Raw genomic sequence first — 17,772 nt, 5'->3', positions numbered from 1 at the left:
TACAATGAACAGTCTCGGACCTCGCGTTGTGGCTTCTCTTCCTCTTAAGTTGTAAACTTTTTTATTCTCTGCCCATCTTCCTAGTTATCTTCCCTCCTGCTCCACGTCAGTCACCTTTGGGTGTTAGTTGCCTGAAAGGGCATCTGGGACAGTCAGGTCAGCTTTGAGGGCAGTAAGGCTCACCTCTCCTGGTGTGGTTCCTTCTGCAACTGAGTCACACTCGGTTAGATAGACACACTCTTTATTAGCTTGTAAATAACCAGTTTATTGTGGCAGTTAAATTGGAGTGTAAGAAGCAGTGTTGATGCGGCTCCTTGCCTTGTAGCTTCTTTTACTGTCTGGGCTGTATACAGTGTTGGTCATATCGCTGCTGCAATGTTGCATTTGCAGTCTGCTTAGTGTATGCACTTAAGCGCACGTATTTATCTGTGTTACTGTTACTGTCCCAAGCGGTTTAGAGATTTAGGTCAATGTGTATTAATATTTCTTTCTGAACTCTTCACCTCACAGATGAAGAATCTCTTTTTTGTTATGTTTTACAGTGTTGACATACCTGAAATCACCTTTTAGTCACTTTGTGGCCTGGCAGGCACGCACACGGTGGCTCATGCCTGTAATCCCAGCGCTTTGAGAGGCTGAGGCAGGAGGATCGCTTGAGCCCAGGAATTGGAGAGCAGCCTGGGCAACATACTGAGACTCCTATCTCTACCAAAAAAATTCAAAAATTAGCCGGGTATGGTGGTGCACGCCTGAGGTCTCAGCTGCTTGGGAGGCTGAGGTGGGAGGATCACTTGAGATCGAGATCATGGCACAGCACTGCAGCCTGGGCAACAGAATGAGATCCCGATCTCAAAAAAAAAAAAAAAAAAAAAAAAAATCACTTTGTTAAATTTGCTTGTTAAAAGTCAGAACTTGGTTAAAGTGAAAGGCTCTTGGGATATTTGAAATATGGAATGGAACAGAAGTATTAACTAAATTGCAGGTCTTGAACATTCTGGAAAATAGAAGGTTAGGGGCCCACACTGACTTCTGATTTGAGAGTTGAAGGAGAAGACAACTATTTGAAAAGGTAATTCCTAAAGGATTCACTAAATAATAATGGGAACTCTTCTGCTACCATTGGCTCAGAGCCTGCCTCAGTTGACAAATTAATGAATTGAAACTTTACAGCCCTGCTAATCAATGAACTGTAAAAAACAAATCCTCTTCAAGAACAGAAAAGTATTAGCATGAATAGAATGGCCCTTTCAGTGAGAAAGAAAGCACTGAAATGAACTTTATATAAGAACAATCTTGATTCAGTCTAAAATATGAACGTACTTTTACATTCTTACTGAAACTTACCTGCTGGCTTGGATGCTTTGTTGATACAAATAATACAATCTTTGTTAAATTAACAAAGGAAATGGGTCTAGAAATAAGTTCACATAGAAAGTTAATGTTTGAGATGAACATTGAGTAGTTTTCCTGATTGGACAACTATACAAGATAATTTTACTAAAGCTGCTTTTTGGGGTATGTTTCTTTAAAATAATATTTTAAGTTAAGAAGTACTTTTTTTTTTTTTGAGATGGAGTTTCGCTCTTGTTGCCCAGGCTGGAGTGCAATGGCTCGATCTTGGTTCACTGCAACCTCCACCTCCTGAGTTCAAGCGAATCTCTTGCCTCAGCCTCCTGAGTAGCTGGGATTACAGGCATGCGCCACCATGCCTGGCTAATTTTGTATTTTTAGTAGAGACGTGATTTCTCCATGTTGGGTCAGGCCGGTCTCCAACTCCTGACCTCTGGTGATCCGCGTGCCTCAGCCTCCCAGAATGGTGGGATTACAGGCGTGAGCCACTGCGTCTGACCCTTTTTTTTCCGAAACCCTAGAGCAGAACATAAAGTCAGAACTGTCATTTTCACTGGAAGTTCTTATTCCCAAAGTTAGTCTCCAGGGTCAGTGTTAACAACTTGCTGTGTGACCCTTCGGTTGTAACATCTGAGAAGAGTTTAGTTGGACTGTGCCACTTAGCTAGCTATAAAGTTGAGAGGGAATAGTACCAGTCCACACAGGACTGCCCTCACTTGTGATACCAACTGCAAGTTGTCTCTTTTTTTGGTGGGGGTTGTAGGTGGTGGTTCCCAAAACTACCCTTGGGTGGAGTCCAGGGAAGTACCAGATGGGGAAGTACCAAAGGCACGATTGTCCTCTCCCTATGGAGTTAGAACACGTTACTTTTTTGGCATTGATGTGTGGCAATATGCATGGAGTATTGCCAGCCTGGGGAGCTCACCTGAGCCTTGGTGGTCAGTTGTTATTGAGGTTCCATTATGCAGTCATGATTGATTGATTGATTGATTGATTGATTGATTGCCTACATGGTTGATCTTAGTTCCGAGATAGACTGATATCCTGTGACAAACAGCTCCCCCCTCACCCTACATCGTATTATTAGCTGAGGACAAAGGTCAGACCTCTTTTTGGGTAAGATTAAATAAAGTTAAATTGTTTTTTGTTTGTTTGCTTTGAGACAGGGTCTTGCTCTTTTGCCCAGGCTGGAGTGCAGTGGCACAATCATGGCTCACTACAGCCTTGGTCTCCTGGGCTCAAGTGGTTCTTTCTGCCTCAGCCTCCCACTTAACAGGGACCACAGGTGTACGCCACCATGCCTGGCCTATTTTTTGTAGAGATAGGGTCTCATTGTGTTACCCAGGCTGGTCTGAAACCTCTGGGCCCAAGCAATCTGCCTGCCTCGGCCTGGAATTCCAGGCATGTTCCACTGTGCCTGGCCTGGTGAAATCATTTACTACATATCCTACTTCTTTCCTGGTCCCTTCCTACTTGAAAATACTGTATGCTACTGTGCTTTGCCATTGACAAATGACTGTCCCTTCTAGAACATGGAGGAGACACAGGCCACAGGGAGAGCTCTCAACCTTAGTTTCCTTCTAACTAAAATGTCTTTGAGTATCTATCCATCAGTCATTTTCTTCTGCTTTGCCTCTGAGGAAGAGACAGTCCCTCCTTCCTGATGTTAACCCTTGTGTCTGCTTTGGTCTGCTCGTTATGGGTCTGTGGATTATCGTTTACTATCTCTTGCCTTTTTGATTGTTTTTTCCATTTGCTGGTTTCTTCACTTCTATTTACAAACATATCCTTGTCTTGGTAATCTCAGCCCTGTTTGCTACTGAGTTCCATTCCATTCCATTCCTTTCTTTTTTTTTTTGAGATGGAGTATTGCTCTGTTGCCCAGGCTGGAGTGCGATGGCATGGTCTTGGCTCACTGCAAACTCCGCCTCCCAGGTTCAAGTGATTCTCCTGCCTCAGCCTCCCGAGTAGCTGGGATTACAGGCATCTGCCATCATGCCCAACTAATTTTTGTATTTTTGTAGAGATGAGTTTTTACCATATTGGCCAGGCTGATCTTGAACTCCTGACCTCAGGTGATCCACCTGCCTTGGCCTCCCAAATTTCTGGGATTACAGGCGTGAGCCACTGCACCCAGCCTCCATTCCATGCTTGAAAAACATTTCAGGGGAATCCTATTAATCCTCTAATCAAACCCAGACTCTGCATGGGGCCCAGACAGTGCCAGATTTTGGTTCAGCATCTTATGGTTTTGAAAATGCTGTGTTCTTCTATAGTGTATTATAGGTAGTGGGTGCTTGAAAACTGTTTGGTGAATGAATAATTTGGCAAGGCAGAGAAAGAGAGAATTCTAATTGGAGGAAACAGGAGCAAAACCACAGAGGTATGACAGGCGAGGTAAGGGGAATCCAAAGGAGCACCATATGGAAGAGAGTGGGGAATGTTGAGCCTGGAAAGGTTGGGAGAGCCAGAAGGTTTCATAACAGGTTGATTTTGTGACCTGTGCTGTGGTTTTGTTTTATTTTATTTATTATTATTGCTATTTTTGAGACAGGGTCTTACTCTGTCACCTAGGCTGGAGTGCAGTGGCATGATGTCAACTTACTGCAGCCTCAACCTCCTGGGCTGAAGCGATTCTCCCACCTTAGCCTCCTGAGTAGCTGGGGCTACAGGTGCACGCCACTGCACCGGGCTCCTTTTTTAAAAAAAATTATAGAAATGGGATCCTGCCTTGTTGCTCAGGCCGGTCTTGAACTCCTGAGATCAAATGATCTGCCCACCTCAGCCTCCTAAAGTGCTGGGATTACAGGTAGGTGCCACTGCACCTAGCCCTATATATTATTTTTAAATTATTTAATTTTATTTTTCAAGGAATTTTTGTTTAGGTTTTTAATTTTTTTGAGATAGGGTCTCGCTCTGTTACTCAGGCTGGAGTACAGTGATGCAGTCATAGCTCACTGCAGCCTTGAGCGCCTGGGCTCAAGTAATCCTCCTGCCTCAGCCTCTCAAGTAGCTGGGACCACAGCTGTGTACCACTGTGCCCAGCTAATTAAATTTTTTTTTTGTAGAGACAGGGTCTTGCTATGTTGCCCAGGCTGGTCTTTTAACTCGAGTGTTCCTCCCACCTTAGCCTCTCAAAGCACTGGGATTACAAGTGTGAGCCGCCACCCCTGGCCTGTGCTGTGATTTCGAACGGTGACTCCTGCAGCCATGTGGAGAGTCAGTGGAATCTAGTGACCCTTGAAGTTAGCGTTCTGCAGAGGTACAGGCTAGAGATGAGGGCTGCCTAAACTTGGGTTGTGGGAAAGGTGAGAAGAGAAGGATCAGAGCTGTAAGTGGGAAGTGTTGTCATGCATGCAGGAATGGAGGAGGAGGAGGAGGAATTTTGTGTCCAGAGGCTAAAAGGTGGTGAATCAATTCTGGTTGCACGAGGAATGTCTCTGATTTGGAAAAAGACACTCTGTTAAGCTGGTGGTTTGGTTCACCGGGAAACACTGCAGTTCATTTGCAGCACCGTGCGAGGAAGGGCAGTCAGCTAGAAAGGCTTCCAGTCTCATTGGAGACCAGCTTTTACAGTTCACTGAAATGTTTTGAATTCTTAGATTCCATATTTCCCACATTCAGTTTATTCATTACAGAATGCACTTTCTAAAACTGAGTGCTCTGGAAGCCAATGTATTTTAATGGAAGAACACGAGCTTTGGAGTCAAAACAGTTCTGACTCCACCCTAACTGGCTGTGGATCTGAGCAAGGCACTTAGCCTGTAAGACTTAATTTTGTCATCCTGAAAATGAGCTCACGATAACGCCTGGCTTTTAGGGCGGTGGTCAGGTGCATAAATCTCCTGACATACAGTAGATGCTCAGTAAATAGCCTTTCGTCTCACCCTCATATTTTATGTTGTCATTAACTTGTAATTGAGAGCTAAGTGTATTATTAGCATGTCATATTTTCTTAGTATTTTGAACTCTGGTTAATCTGGCATTATAAAAGCTCATTCTGTATTAAACAGGGAAACTCTAGGAAGACAGGGAAGGAGGTTGGGAATACCAGCCTGATTCAGGCTCTGCTATTCCCTGGGATGAACACTTAATGAGGTTTGGAACTCTAGAGTTCTTTTTATTTCTGGATTTGGATTTCTTGAGGGTTTAGTTACCATGCTGGGATTTTTAAAAATAGCTGCTCCATTTGACTGTCAAAGTTGGGTTGCGGCTCTCGTCCAGGGATGAAAGGGGAACCTTTGGGGTACAAGTAAGCATTCCTTGGAGACCGCCTCATCTGGCCTGCGTGCTCTAGTGGGGTCCCGTGCGCGTGTTTTCTGGACCTGAAGTTGTGACTTCCCTGCAGGTGAGGTTTTTCCCTTCACCCGCTTCTCCCTCTTTCTCTGTAACCCTGGTGCATTTCTCTTCTATTCCTTTCCTCCCAGGCTGCTTCGGGCCTCTGGCCCACTTCTCTGGCAGATCTGATCACATGCCCCTATCATTTGCCTGTGGGCTTCCTTTCTACTTTTTCTTGTCTTCCTCAAGCACCCTCCTTCCCTTACTTATTCGCTCAACAAATGTTTGTGGAGTGCGTGGTGAGCTCGGGAGTGCTGGGGATACTACAAGGAACATTCCATTGAGGTGATGGCAGAAAAAGCAGCCAGGGAGAGGCTGCTAGGAAGGTAGGCCAGCAGGCTGCAGATGGAGTGAGGCTTTCTAGGCCACGGTGGTGGGGTGGAGTGGTGGTGGTGGGGATTTTATTCTCACTGAAAAGGCAGTGATTGCACGAGCTTAGGCAGGGGAGTGACATGATCTGATTTATATCTGTAGAAGACCACGCTGGGTGCCATATGGGGGACCGGACTGTTGAGTGAGCAGAGGCGTGAGAGTAGAGAGAGGACGGGTTAGCAGGTGATCTGAGCGCTCCGTAGGTGAGAGCCTCATGAGACCTTGGTCTGGGCAGGTGGGGAGGTGAGAGAAGTGGTCGGATTTGGGGTAGGTTTAGAGGTGCACCCTATAGGACTTGCTGATCAGCTAGATGTGGAGAGGTGGGGAATGAGATACATGAAGGGCGGGTCCTTGTTTTTTGACCTCAGTGTGCCGTTTATTGAGATGGGAAAGTGTGGCGTGGTGACTGACTGGGGAAGGTTCTGCTTTGACCTCCTCCCCTGGAGTTGTGGAGTGGCCAGTTGGATAGACGCACTTAGCGATGCATTGTCAGCCTGAGAGTTTTCCAGATTTTTTTTTTTTTTAAACTTCATGAAATTGAGGTCCCCATGAACTCCTTTGTGGAGAGCATGTAGATGAAGGGAAGACCGAGGACTAAGCCTGGGTGCTCCCGGCGTTGACATGGGTGGAGGAGAAGTATCCAGTCAGAGACAGGGTGCAGCTAGGGGGAAGGAAAGCCAGGGTTGTCCCCCAGGCCCCTCACTCCTGAGACTGGCGTTCCCTCTCCCACGTCCATGGTCCATCGTGTGCTGTGTGTGTTCCCCCAGGTTGCCATGTTTTTGATCTGCAGTGTTTGTGTCCTACTGTAGAGTAATTAAGTATTTTAACATGAAATGCCCTTCTAGAAAGGTCAGGCAAGGTCACTATTCGCCATATGGCTTATGTGCCAGCATATCATTGAGATGTGGCTTTAGTTGGGTTAATATTCTGGTGTGGATTTTTATTCCTTAAAAGTTAATATTCTGATCTTTGGATTCAGTAATTTGAGTAGAAAATCGTGGTTTCATAGAGCATGATTTCCTATGGTAGGATTTGAAAGGACAAACTGAATATTTCATGATTGCCAGTTGATGGCAAGAGCACTTAGGAGCGCGATCGCTGTTGGCTCACTGCAGCGAGTCAGCTGAGTGCTGCGCTCCTTTTGCGAGTTGAGTGAGGACGTGACTTCTGTAGCCTTCCCCACCTTGACTCAGGTTCCCTGACTCATCTGGTCTGGTGACATACCTGCAATGTGGGCACCTTCACCTCTGCTTCTGTGCGGCCCCCTGTTTGCCCAGCCCATAGGAACCACTGCCTCTGGATCTTACAGCTCCCCGCTGGACCCAGCCTCAGTCCTGCCCCTCACTTCCTCTGAGTCTGTTTCTCAGGCTCCTCAGGCCCTCAGTGCCCTGAGTTTCGGTCCCTTGGCTTACCAGGCCTCTCCTCCTGCCCCTTGGACTCTGAGGTTGGCCTCTCCAGCTTGCATCTTTGTCTTGCCTTCGTTACTCTGCTTTTCTAGCCCATCATCCTGGCTAATCTCCAGTCCTGGGTAAGTTTACGGTGCTGGACTGGGCCTTTGGATAAAAGGACCAGCCATTCCCATCCTCTATGAGACACTTAAGGTGTCAGCATTGTCTGGGCCCCACAGGGTGAAGGTTCAGGCCCCTCTTGGCTGCCACCTCTCCACCCCATCTCCATTTTGCAATCTCCATAGGCCCTCCCAGCGCTGTGGCCCCGCTCCTCCTCTCTGCTGAGACACTCAGGTCTTCCTGAGTGTGAACTGCTTTCACTTCTCTTAATCCCGGGGTTCTCCTTTCTTCCTCCGGGGAGGAAGGATCATTCTGCTTTATCGACCATCCCCCACTCCACCCACGCTTTTTCTCATGTCAATAAAATTCACACTTGATTCCGATTTCCTCCGCTTTTCCTTAATATCCTTTCTCTGTCCCAAGATCCCACCCAGGATCACACAGGACACGAGTGGGCACGTCTCTTTAGGCCCCTCTTGGCTGTGGTGCTTTCTCAGGCCTTCCTTGTTTGGGTGATTGGCAGTTGAGAGCAGTGCTGCGGATCAGGGATTTTCTGTAGGATGCCCTTCTCTTGGGACTTGTTTGGTATTTGCCTCATGACTAGACTTGGGTGATACAGTTAGAGGGCCTGTCCCGCCACAACCTGTCAAGGCTGCGTTCTGTCCACACGACTCATTGCTGTGGATATGGCCTTGAACACCTGGCTGACTGAGGTGGTGTTTGCCAAGTTTCTCCTTGGTAAAATTATTTTCTTCCTTTCTGTACTCCACTCGTTAGAAACCGCCCCTGCGAATGGCCATACTTGAGGGGTGGGGAGCGGTGTCTTCCGTCCTGGAGGAGGAGGAGCCGCGGGTGTTCCTCGGACTCGCGGCGCTAGCACTAGGTATTTGTCTATTTTCTGTTTATTCAACTATTGCTTTATATCAGTCTGGACTCTTGCATGTTTACTTGATGCTTCGGGTTATAAAGCAATACTATTTTATTTTCCTGGAAAAAGCTTTGACCATTGGGAGCTCTTTTACTTGGTTCCTATATCCCTTTCATGTGTCCACCTGTCCCCATGATTGTGTGTGTGTGTTGTGAACACTTCATTACTGTCTGGCAATACAAGATGCTCCAAGCTCATCTTGTATATATATTTTTGCCTCAGTCCTGGTTCCTTTTATTTATTAGAGAATGGTATTAAAAACCAAGATCTGTGGTAGCTTACATCTATAATCCCAGCACTTTGGCTGACGTGGGAAGATCTCTTGAGCCTAGGAGTTCAAGACCAGCCTGGGCAACATAGCAAGATCCCATCTTCAATGTTAAGCAACAACAGCAAACCAAGATCTGAGAATTAGGTGTGCTGGTGGCTGTTGGGGTGTTGCTTCTAGGCCGTCTCAGCTGACAGAGCAAGTATAAATATGTGTGGATGCTAACCCATGTGTGTATACGTATCTATAGATATTTCCATATGTAACTGCTTGTATCTTTCTTAAACCAAAAGTGTAGGTCATTCTAGCTTCCTCCTCTTGCTTACCTGGAACCTTGCACCCCAACAGTGAGAAGCCTGGCTCTTGCCATCCATTTACTTAATTTTTTTTTTTTTTTTTTGAGACAGGGTCTTGCTCTGTTGCCCAGGCTGGAGTGCAGTGGTGTGATCATGGCTCACTGCAACCTTAACTGCCTGGGCCCAAGCAATTCCCTCCCCTAAGTCTCCCAAGTAGCTGAGACCCCAGATGTGTGCCACCATGTCTGGCTCTTTTTTGCTTTAAATTTCTCTCTCTATATATAATTTGACACGGAGTCACCCAGGCTGGAGTGCATTGGCACGATCTCGGCTCACCGCAACCTCCGCCTTCCAGGTTCAAGTGATTCTCCTTCCTCAGCCTCCAGAGTAGCTGGGATTACAGGCGTGCGTCGCCACACCCAGCTACTTTTTGTATTTTTAGTAGAGATGGGATTTCACCATGTTGGCCAGGCTGATCTCGAACTACTGACCTCTGGTGATCCACCCACCTCGGCCTCCCAGAGTGCTGGGATTACAGGTGTGAGCCACTGTGCCTGGCCTATTTTGTTTATTTGTAGGGACGAGATCTCGCTGTGTTGCCCAGGCTGGTCTCAAACTCCTGGGATCAGGCGATCCTCCTGCCTCGGCCTCCCAAAGTGCCAGAATTACAGGCATGAGCCACTGCATACTTCATTGTTAAATTGCAGAATGTAAGTATTAATATAATAGTTTCAGGATTGTTCATCATACCTCATGGGAAACAAGTTTATCCACTAGAATACGGTGCATATGGCTCCTGCATATGGTGTAAGACCTTAGTCTCACAGATTCCACTCACTACCCAAGTTTCTTAGGTCAGCACCTTCCCTGTGCCCTCTGCAGTAAGGTTTTCGTACATTCGTGGATTCGGAATATAGTTAGGTTCTTCTGTCACAGCCTGCATTCCGTCCTGAGATCTCGACCTCCTAGAATATTTCCTTTAAATTTGCATGCATTGAGGTTCACTGTGTCATAAAGTTCTGTGAGTTATTGCAAGTTCATCATGTTATGTATCCACCATCACAGGGTCATAAAGTTACACTGCCCTAAAGCAAACCCCTGAGCTTTACCCACTCTTCAGCCTGTGCCAACCACAGATCCATTTACTGTCATCTCTAGCTCTGCCTTCTTCAAAATGTCATATAATTGGAGTCATCAATATGTAGCCTTTTCGTGGGCTTCTTTTACTTAACAATATGCTTTATTTATTTATTTATTTTTGAGAAAGAGTTTCACTCTTGTTGGCTCACTGCAACCTTCACTTCCTGGGTTCAAGTGATTCTCCTGCCTCAGCCTCCCAAGTAGCTGGGATTACAGGCATGCGCCACCACGCCTGGCTAATTTTTTGTATTTTTAGTAGAGACGAGTTTTCAGCATGTTGGCCAGGCTGGTCTTGAACTCCTGACCTCTAGTTAACAATATGCTTTTAAGATTTATCCAGGCCGGGCGCGGTGGCTCAAGCCTGTAATCCCAGCACTTTGGGAGGCCGAGATGGGCAGATCACGAGGTCAGGAGATCGAGACCATCCTGGCTAACACATTGAAACCCCGTCTCTACTAAAAAAAAAAAAAAAAAATACAAAAAAACTAGCCAGGTGACGTGGCAGGCGCCTGTAGTCCCAGCTACTTGGGAGGCTGAGGCAGGAGAATGGCGTAAACCCGGGAGGCGGAGCTTGCAGTGAGCTGAGATCCGGCCACTGCACTCCAGCCTGGGCGACAGAGCCAGACTCTGTCTCAAAAAAAAAAAAAAAAAAAGATTGATCCATGCCACTGTGTGTTAATAGTTAATTTCTTTATTTCTTTTTATTGCTGAATTGTATGGATGTACCACAGGTATCCATTCACCTACTGAAAGACATCTTGGTTGCTTTCACTTTTTAGTGAATATGAAGAAAGCTGCTATGAATATCCTGTGCAGGGTTTTGTGTGGATGTTAAATTTTCAAATCAGTTGGGAAAATGCCTAAGAGCGTGATTGCTGGATCTTATGGTAAGAGTATATTTAACTTTGTAAGAGACTGCTAAACTGTCTTCCAAAGTGGCTGTACCATTTTGTGTTCACATGAAAATAAAGGAGAATTCCTGTTGTTCGGCATCCTCGCCAGCAGTTGACCTGGTCAGTTGTTCTGATTGTAGCCATCCTCATACGCAGGTAGTGGTGCCTCATTGTCTTCATTAGCAATTCCTTAATGACATATGATGGTGGGCATCTTCATGTGCTGATTTTCCACTTGTATAACCTTGTTAGTAAGGTGTCTGTTCAGATCTTTTTGCTTATTTAAAAAATTGTGTTTGTTACTGTTGAGTTTTAAAAGTCCTTTCAGTATCCTTGGTATGAGTTCTTTATCAGATAAATGATTTACAAATATTTTCTTCCAGTTTGTGGCTTATCTTTTCATTCTCTGAACAGTTTTGTCTTTCACCTTTTGTCTTTCCTTCTCTAGAGTTTCATTCCCTGTGTCTGCAAACTTGGAATCTCTGTTTTTTTGTTTTGTTTTGTTTTGTTTGTTTTTTGAGACAGAGTCTCACTCCTTTGCCCAGGTTGGAGTGCAGTGGTGCGATCTCGGCTCACTGCAACCTCTGCCTCCAAGGTTGAAGTGATTCTCCTGCCTCAGCCTCCCGAGTAGCTGGGATTACAGGCATGCGGCACCATGCCTAGCTAGTTTTTGTATTTTTAGTAAAGACAGGGTTTCACCATGTTTACCAGGCTGGTCTTGAACTTCTGACCTCAGGTGATCCAGCTGCCTCGGTCTCCCACAGTGCTGGGATTACAGGCACAAGCCACTGCACCTGGCCAGAATCTCATTCTTTAAAAACAGAAAACTATAGTGAGCCTATATTGCTTTTGTAGTTGTAAGAAAAGGTAAAAAAAAAAAAAAAAAAAAAGTACAAAATTAGAAAAAGAAAATGGGACCAGTGTGGCAGGGCCTCTTAGCTTACGTACTCTTAGTCTAGTAACTTAATTGGCTTAACTAGGCATAAATTCTTGTTTCCATTAAATCTAGTTTTGGGGCTATCACAGGCTTTTTAAGAGTGTGGCATGGTCATACTAAAATGCCTCATGGTGGGACTTGCATGGAGTTACAGGGACCCGGGGTTGAGACTCTGATAACTCATTGACTAATTGTCACTGTGGGTGACACTTCAATCCCATAGGTCCAAGGAGCTCCTCTGTAAAATGCGGAGACCAAGAACTTCTTGAGGATTGTCCTAAGCATTAAATCAGATAATATATGAGGGGAAGTTTAAAAAAAGATTTTCCTCCACTTTTCCCTCTAGCTACAGATGTTTGTCACTTAACAACAGTTTATAAAATTGGCTTCTTTAATTTTCTCACTACCCAGTCTCCCAGTCTTGTAACACTTACTGAAACTGTCAGCAAAAGGTACCCGCTAATCCCATTGGCCTCTCCCCTGGCTTATTTGGGGTTGTTGACTCCTCCAGCCTTCCTCATTTCCCTTCCCTCCTGCTTCCCTCAACTCCCTTCCCTGCCTTTCCTAGCTTCCTTCACTTAATGTCTCTGCTCCCCAGGGTCCCAGCCTGGGGAGCTCATCCGGTCCCACTTTGGTCCCATTTTACCTGTCACCTCTGTGCTGGGGCCTCTCATTCTGGGTCAGAGCATTCGTTGTCTGCTTGCTGGTCAGCTTTGTGAGCTTGGCCCATGGACACCTCAAATTCAGTGCGCCCCAGTCTTGGCACTCTCCCTGAGTCTGCAGCGCCCACGTCCCAAAAGAGTGTTCCCCCAGGGCACAAATGCTCCATGTCCCTCTTTGCTGTAGTTGCTGTGCTCCCCTCTGTTCTGTCCCATCAGTCTCTGTATTGCTTTTCTTTCTGTGACTGTCTCTCAGACGGTCCCCAGCCTCGGAAGAGGCCCTGCTGCTTAGGGCAGTGGGCTCCTGGTTGCCAGTCTTCCTTCTGCCAACCTAGTCTCACTTTGTTGCCAGTTATCTTTTTATTTTTATTTATTTATTTTTGTGAGATGGGGGCTTGCTTTGTCGCCCAGGCTGGAGTGCAGTGGCGCGATCTTGGCTCACTGCAACCTCTGCCTCCTATGTTCAAGTGATTCTCCTGACTCAGCCTCCCAAGTAACTAGGATTACAGGCACGGGCCACCACGCCTGGCTAATTTTTGTATTTTTAGTAGAGATGGCGTTTTGCCGTGTTGGCCAGGCTGGTCTTGAACTCCTGGCCTCAAGTGATCCACCCACCTCCCGAAGTGCTGGGATTACAGGCGTGAGCCACCGCGCCCGGCCCCAGTTATCTTTTAAACCATCTGATTTACCTAAGGTCTGGTGCCTCCCTTTCCAGCAGAATGAAGTCCAGAATTCCAGGTTCCTTAGCCTGGCATTCAGGCTGTGGTTCCAGTGGGCCTCAGGTTTGTCCCTCTGGTCACATTCCCCACCGGAATGCAGAGTTCCCTTCTGCCTCTGCGCTGTCTCACAAGATTGTCCTCTCTTGTCCATATCTTGCTGGTCTGTTGGGGCCACCCATGCTGTCTGTCGTCTTTATTGACACTTTCTCTGGTTCCTCCAGAAGTAGCTGTTTTCATCTCTCTCCCTGATCACACTTTGCTCCTGACTTGGGGAAAGCACTTTGCACATCAGATTCCCACCCCGCTGCTGTGTGCACTCTGCTCCTGTGGCTGAAGCTGTCTTTGGCTGCCTGTCCTTGGGGCCTTGCACAGATATGTGCTTGGATGCCCACCCCCAACTCCCCAACCTGAGGTTTGAATTGAACGGACTGTTCATGGCAGGGGTTGAGTTTGTTTTGTATGCTTCTATTCTAAGACAGGTTTGCTTAATTCCGTTTTTTATGGGGCCAAAGTGGGTGTATGAATAGTGAAGCAATGGCAAGTTTAAATAGTGTTTTAATATAAACATGAATACCAGACTGTAGGGTGGACATACTTAGCAGTGCAGTGGTAAAAATAATTATGTCTTGGTTCTTTTCTGTAGTCACTGATCACCAGAGAATACTGGTATCTTTTGTTTACTTGTTTTCAGTGTGTTCCTGAGAAATACATTTTCTGTTTATAGCCAAGGAAAAAAGTAAGGGCGAAGAGCTTAAGAAACTCGCTTGAAGTTACAGATACAAGTAAATCCAAGACAGGGTCTTGACTCAGGAATACAGGTTATCCAGGAAGAAGAGTGTCTCCACCACTCGCTGGGAGTTGCCTCGTGCCGCACCCTTGCACTTTCACACCTGCCATGCATGCCTGTGCTGGGTATTTTTTCTCCTACTCATGGTTTTAATTGAGGCATGATTAATGTACGGTGAAATGCACAATTTTATTTTATTTTATTTCATTTTATTTTAGAGACAGGGTCTTGCTCTGTTGCTCAGGTTGGAGTGCAGTGGCACAAACACGTCTCAGTGCAGCCTCGACCTCCAGAACTCAAGTGGTCCTCCTGCCTCAGTCTCCTGAGAAGCTGGGAGTACAGGCCCTGCCTGGCCAATTTTTAAAAAAGTTTTTTGTAGAGACAGGGTCTTGCTATGTTGCCTAGGCTAGTCTCGAACTCTTGGGCTCAAGCGATCCTGCCTTGGACTCCCAAGGCACTGGGATTATAGGTATGAGCCACTGTACCCAGCCCCACAATTTAAAGTATATAGTCAATTGGGTGTTTTTTAAACAGTGGATTGTATTTTGTTTTAACAAACGCATATGCCTGTGTCACCCACTTGTCTTAAGATACAGGCATGCCTCTCAACTTACAGTGTTACCTTGGCCCTCTCCACAGTCACTTCTACTTGTGCTCAAATCCTTATTCTGATTTCTTTCTAAATAAACGAGTTTGCCTCATTTAGAATATCATACACATGGAATCACACCGTATATATTCTTCCATGTCTGGCTTCTTTCACTTAGCATAGTATTTTTGAGATGTAGCTATGTTGCTTGTATCAGGAATATTTTCCTGCTTTTTTGCTCAGAAGTCTGCCGTTATGTAAATATACCAATGTTTGTTATCTATTTCCTGTTGACGGGTTTGGGTTGTTTCCAGTTTGTGGGTATTATGAACAAAGCTGCTGTGAACAGTATCGGACAAGTTTTTGTGTTCATATTCATATTTATTTTTCTTGGGTAAATACCTGGAAGTTCTATCTCTGAGTCACAGGGTAGATATTTGTTTAACTTTGAGAAAGTGCCAGACTGCTTTCCAAAGTGGTGGTTGTGTTGGTTACTGTTTTAAATTTATAAAATTAATTGGAGATTTGATCTCATTGTAGGAAATCTTGTGTAGACCTGATGCTTGTGATTCACAGTCCTGAATTTTAAACCAGTTTTCGATTTTAAGGCATTGCTAAGATAAGCTTATTGGAAAACAGTTCAAAATATTACTAAGCATTTCAAGTTTCTGGCTGGTGCATAGATATTTGAATAAAGTTACTATATATAAATACTGCATTTAGGCTGGGTGCGGTGGCTCACGCCTCTAATCCCAGAACTTTGGGAGGCTGAGGCGGGTGGATCACCTGAGGTCAGGAGTTCGAGACCAGCCTGGCCAACATGGTGAAACCCCATCTCTACTAAAAATACAAAAAATTAGCCGGGAGTGGTGATGTGCGCCTGTAATCCCAGCTACTCGGGAGGCTGAGGCAGGAGAATTGCTTGAACCCGGGAGGTGGAGGTTGCAGTGAGCCAAGATCACGCCACTGCACTCCAGTCTGCGCAAAGGAGTGAGACTCCGTCTCAAAAAAAAAAAAAAAAGATTCAGAAGGGACTGAAAACTGGAGCTCTGTTGGGGAACCAGTGCTGTGTCAGTGTTTGTCTAGGGCCTGAGCAGCAGATTGAGGGAGAAGCGACCCTTGAGGGATCTTGTAGTGGGTGCGATGGGTGCAGGGACCTCCACAGAGCTGGCCCAGGTGGAGATGTGGCACAATGGGGCAGGAGACAGCGAGCCATCTCGGGTTATTGGGAAGCACCCCAGAATGTGTTTTCAGAAACTAGTCAGGGCTCTTGGTTTCAGACAACAGACAGCAGCTGAGGGTTGACTCAGGCAGAAAAAGCACTGTCGTGGAAGCATCTCAGCTACAGATGGAGCGGAGGAGCCAGGCAGCAGGCGCTGAAGCCAGAGTGAAACCTACCACAAGGAGATCTGCTTCGCCCTTTTCTCCCGGGGACCCCTTTGCTCAACCTCTGTTATTTGGAGGGTGGACCTCCTGACCTGATCCTCTAATTTTATTTTACATTCTCTCCTCAGGGTTTTCTCTCTGTCCTCTAGCTCTCCTCTCTGGGACATTTCTACTCTTTTGTCCAATTCTGTTTAAGAAAATTTAGAATCTATAGACTGTTGTATTTTCGTTGTTGAATAACCAGGAAGTTCTTAAACCGTTCCTCTTTTTGTTTCAGAGAACCAATCTCTTCTCTTATTTTGAAGAATATGAATTACACTTGTGCCTTGTGGACATTTTCTTCTCTGTGCATTGTGCGTGTTCTGGATTCTTACCCCTCATTTCTGTTTTGTGCTGTTTCATGAGCCATGTTTCGACTGACTTTTTTTTTTTTTTTTTGAGACAGAGTCTCGCTCTGTCGCCCAGGCTGGAGTGCAGTGGCGCGATCTTGGCTCACTGCAACCTCCGCCTCGCGGGTTCAAGCAAATCTCTGCCACAGCCTCCCAAGTAGCTGGGGTTACAAGCGCCTACCACCATGCCCAGCTAATTTTTGTATCTTTAGTAGAGACGGGGTTTCACCATCTTGGCCAGGCTGGTCTTGAACTTCTGACCTTGTAATCCACCCGCATCAGCCTCCCAAAGTGCTGGGATTACAGGCGTGAGCCACTGCACCCGGCCTGGACTTTCTTTTTTTTTTTTAATGCAGCTATGACAAGCACTTGGAACCTCTCTGTCCGTGGTGGGGGGTTCCCTGTGGCCCTCGACTTTGGGAGGTCTGACAGTGAATCTGACCTGTTTCTTGGGTTTTCCCTACATCGCAGAGTCTTTAGACCTTTTTCTTGGGTCCTGTTAGTGCTAGAGAGGATTCCTTGACCCTCCCACCTGTCAGGGTTCGGGGAACCACGTGGGAGATACGCTCCGGGAGTCTCTGCTCTCATTGTATGGCCCTCACTGGGTTCCAGTGTCTTCCTTCATCTCCTCGCCCCTCCCACAGCAGGGCCTGCTGTTCCAGTCCGCCCCTCCTGCCACATGGGCTCTGTCTCTCTGTTCTGTGATTCCTTTAATGTGGCCAGTAAATCAGCTTATCTACAGTAGAGGTGCAGGCTAGCCAGATTTGGTCTGCCCTAGGGGATTTTTCTGGAGGGATTTTACCTTATAGATCTGTATTTAATGCTGGGGCTAAAAGAGTAGGAGGGTGAATGGAAATATTTAAAATAAATTACTTGGTTTCCAGGATTGTGAATTTACCTAGTAATCAAAACTTAGAAGAGCAATGATTTCATACTTAAGGATAGTTGTGAGTGACAGAACTTGATGCGTCAAATGTTACGTTGCTTATATACACTCCAAAAATCATACCCTAAGAAATATGATACAACGTTTGTCATAAATCACTTTTTCTAATCAGATTTTATTCTCTTTCAGATCCGATCACATAGGACAGTATGCACCTTAAGATCCTGAAGAAAAGGCACAAAATGTTCAAGTGATGTTTAGAAATAATTTGTGAGGTAAGAGTATGATTATTTAGGGTCTAATCACTTTCCTTTCTCCCAGCTGACA

At 45.9% G+C, this 17,772-nt stretch overlaps 1 protein-coding gene across 8 annotated transcripts in view; it reads left to right on the top strand.

Moving 5' to 3' along the window:
* ZDHHC7 (zDHHC palmitoyltransferase 7) overlaps positions 1 to 17,772 on the top strand; it is a 58,695-nt gene that overhangs the window by 18,713 nt on the left and 22,210 nt on the right. For 6 of the 8 annotated variants that reach the window (XM_074027694.1, XM_065536724.1, XM_005592685.4 and 3 more), the window contains exon 2: positions 17,635 to 17,720. The gene's annotated coding sequence lies outside the window, so the exon portion shown is untranslated. Of the gene's footprint in view, positions 1 to 5,896; positions 6,015 to 17,634; positions 17,721 to 17,772 lie in introns of those variants that run through there. The other 2 variants (XM_074027693.1, XM_065536722.1) reach the window with 1 other exon arrangement.

The sequence above is a fragment of the Macaca fascicularis genome, chromosome 20, assembly GCF_037993035.2.
Source record: "Macaca fascicularis isolate 582-1 chromosome 20, T2T-MFA8v1.1".
NCBI classification, from domain to species: domain Eukaryota; kingdom Metazoa; phylum Chordata; class Mammalia; order Primates; family Cercopithecidae; genus Macaca; species Macaca fascicularis.
The sequence above is the reverse complement of the archived record's forward strand: the minus strand, read 5'-3'. Positions and strand labels throughout refer to the sequence as shown.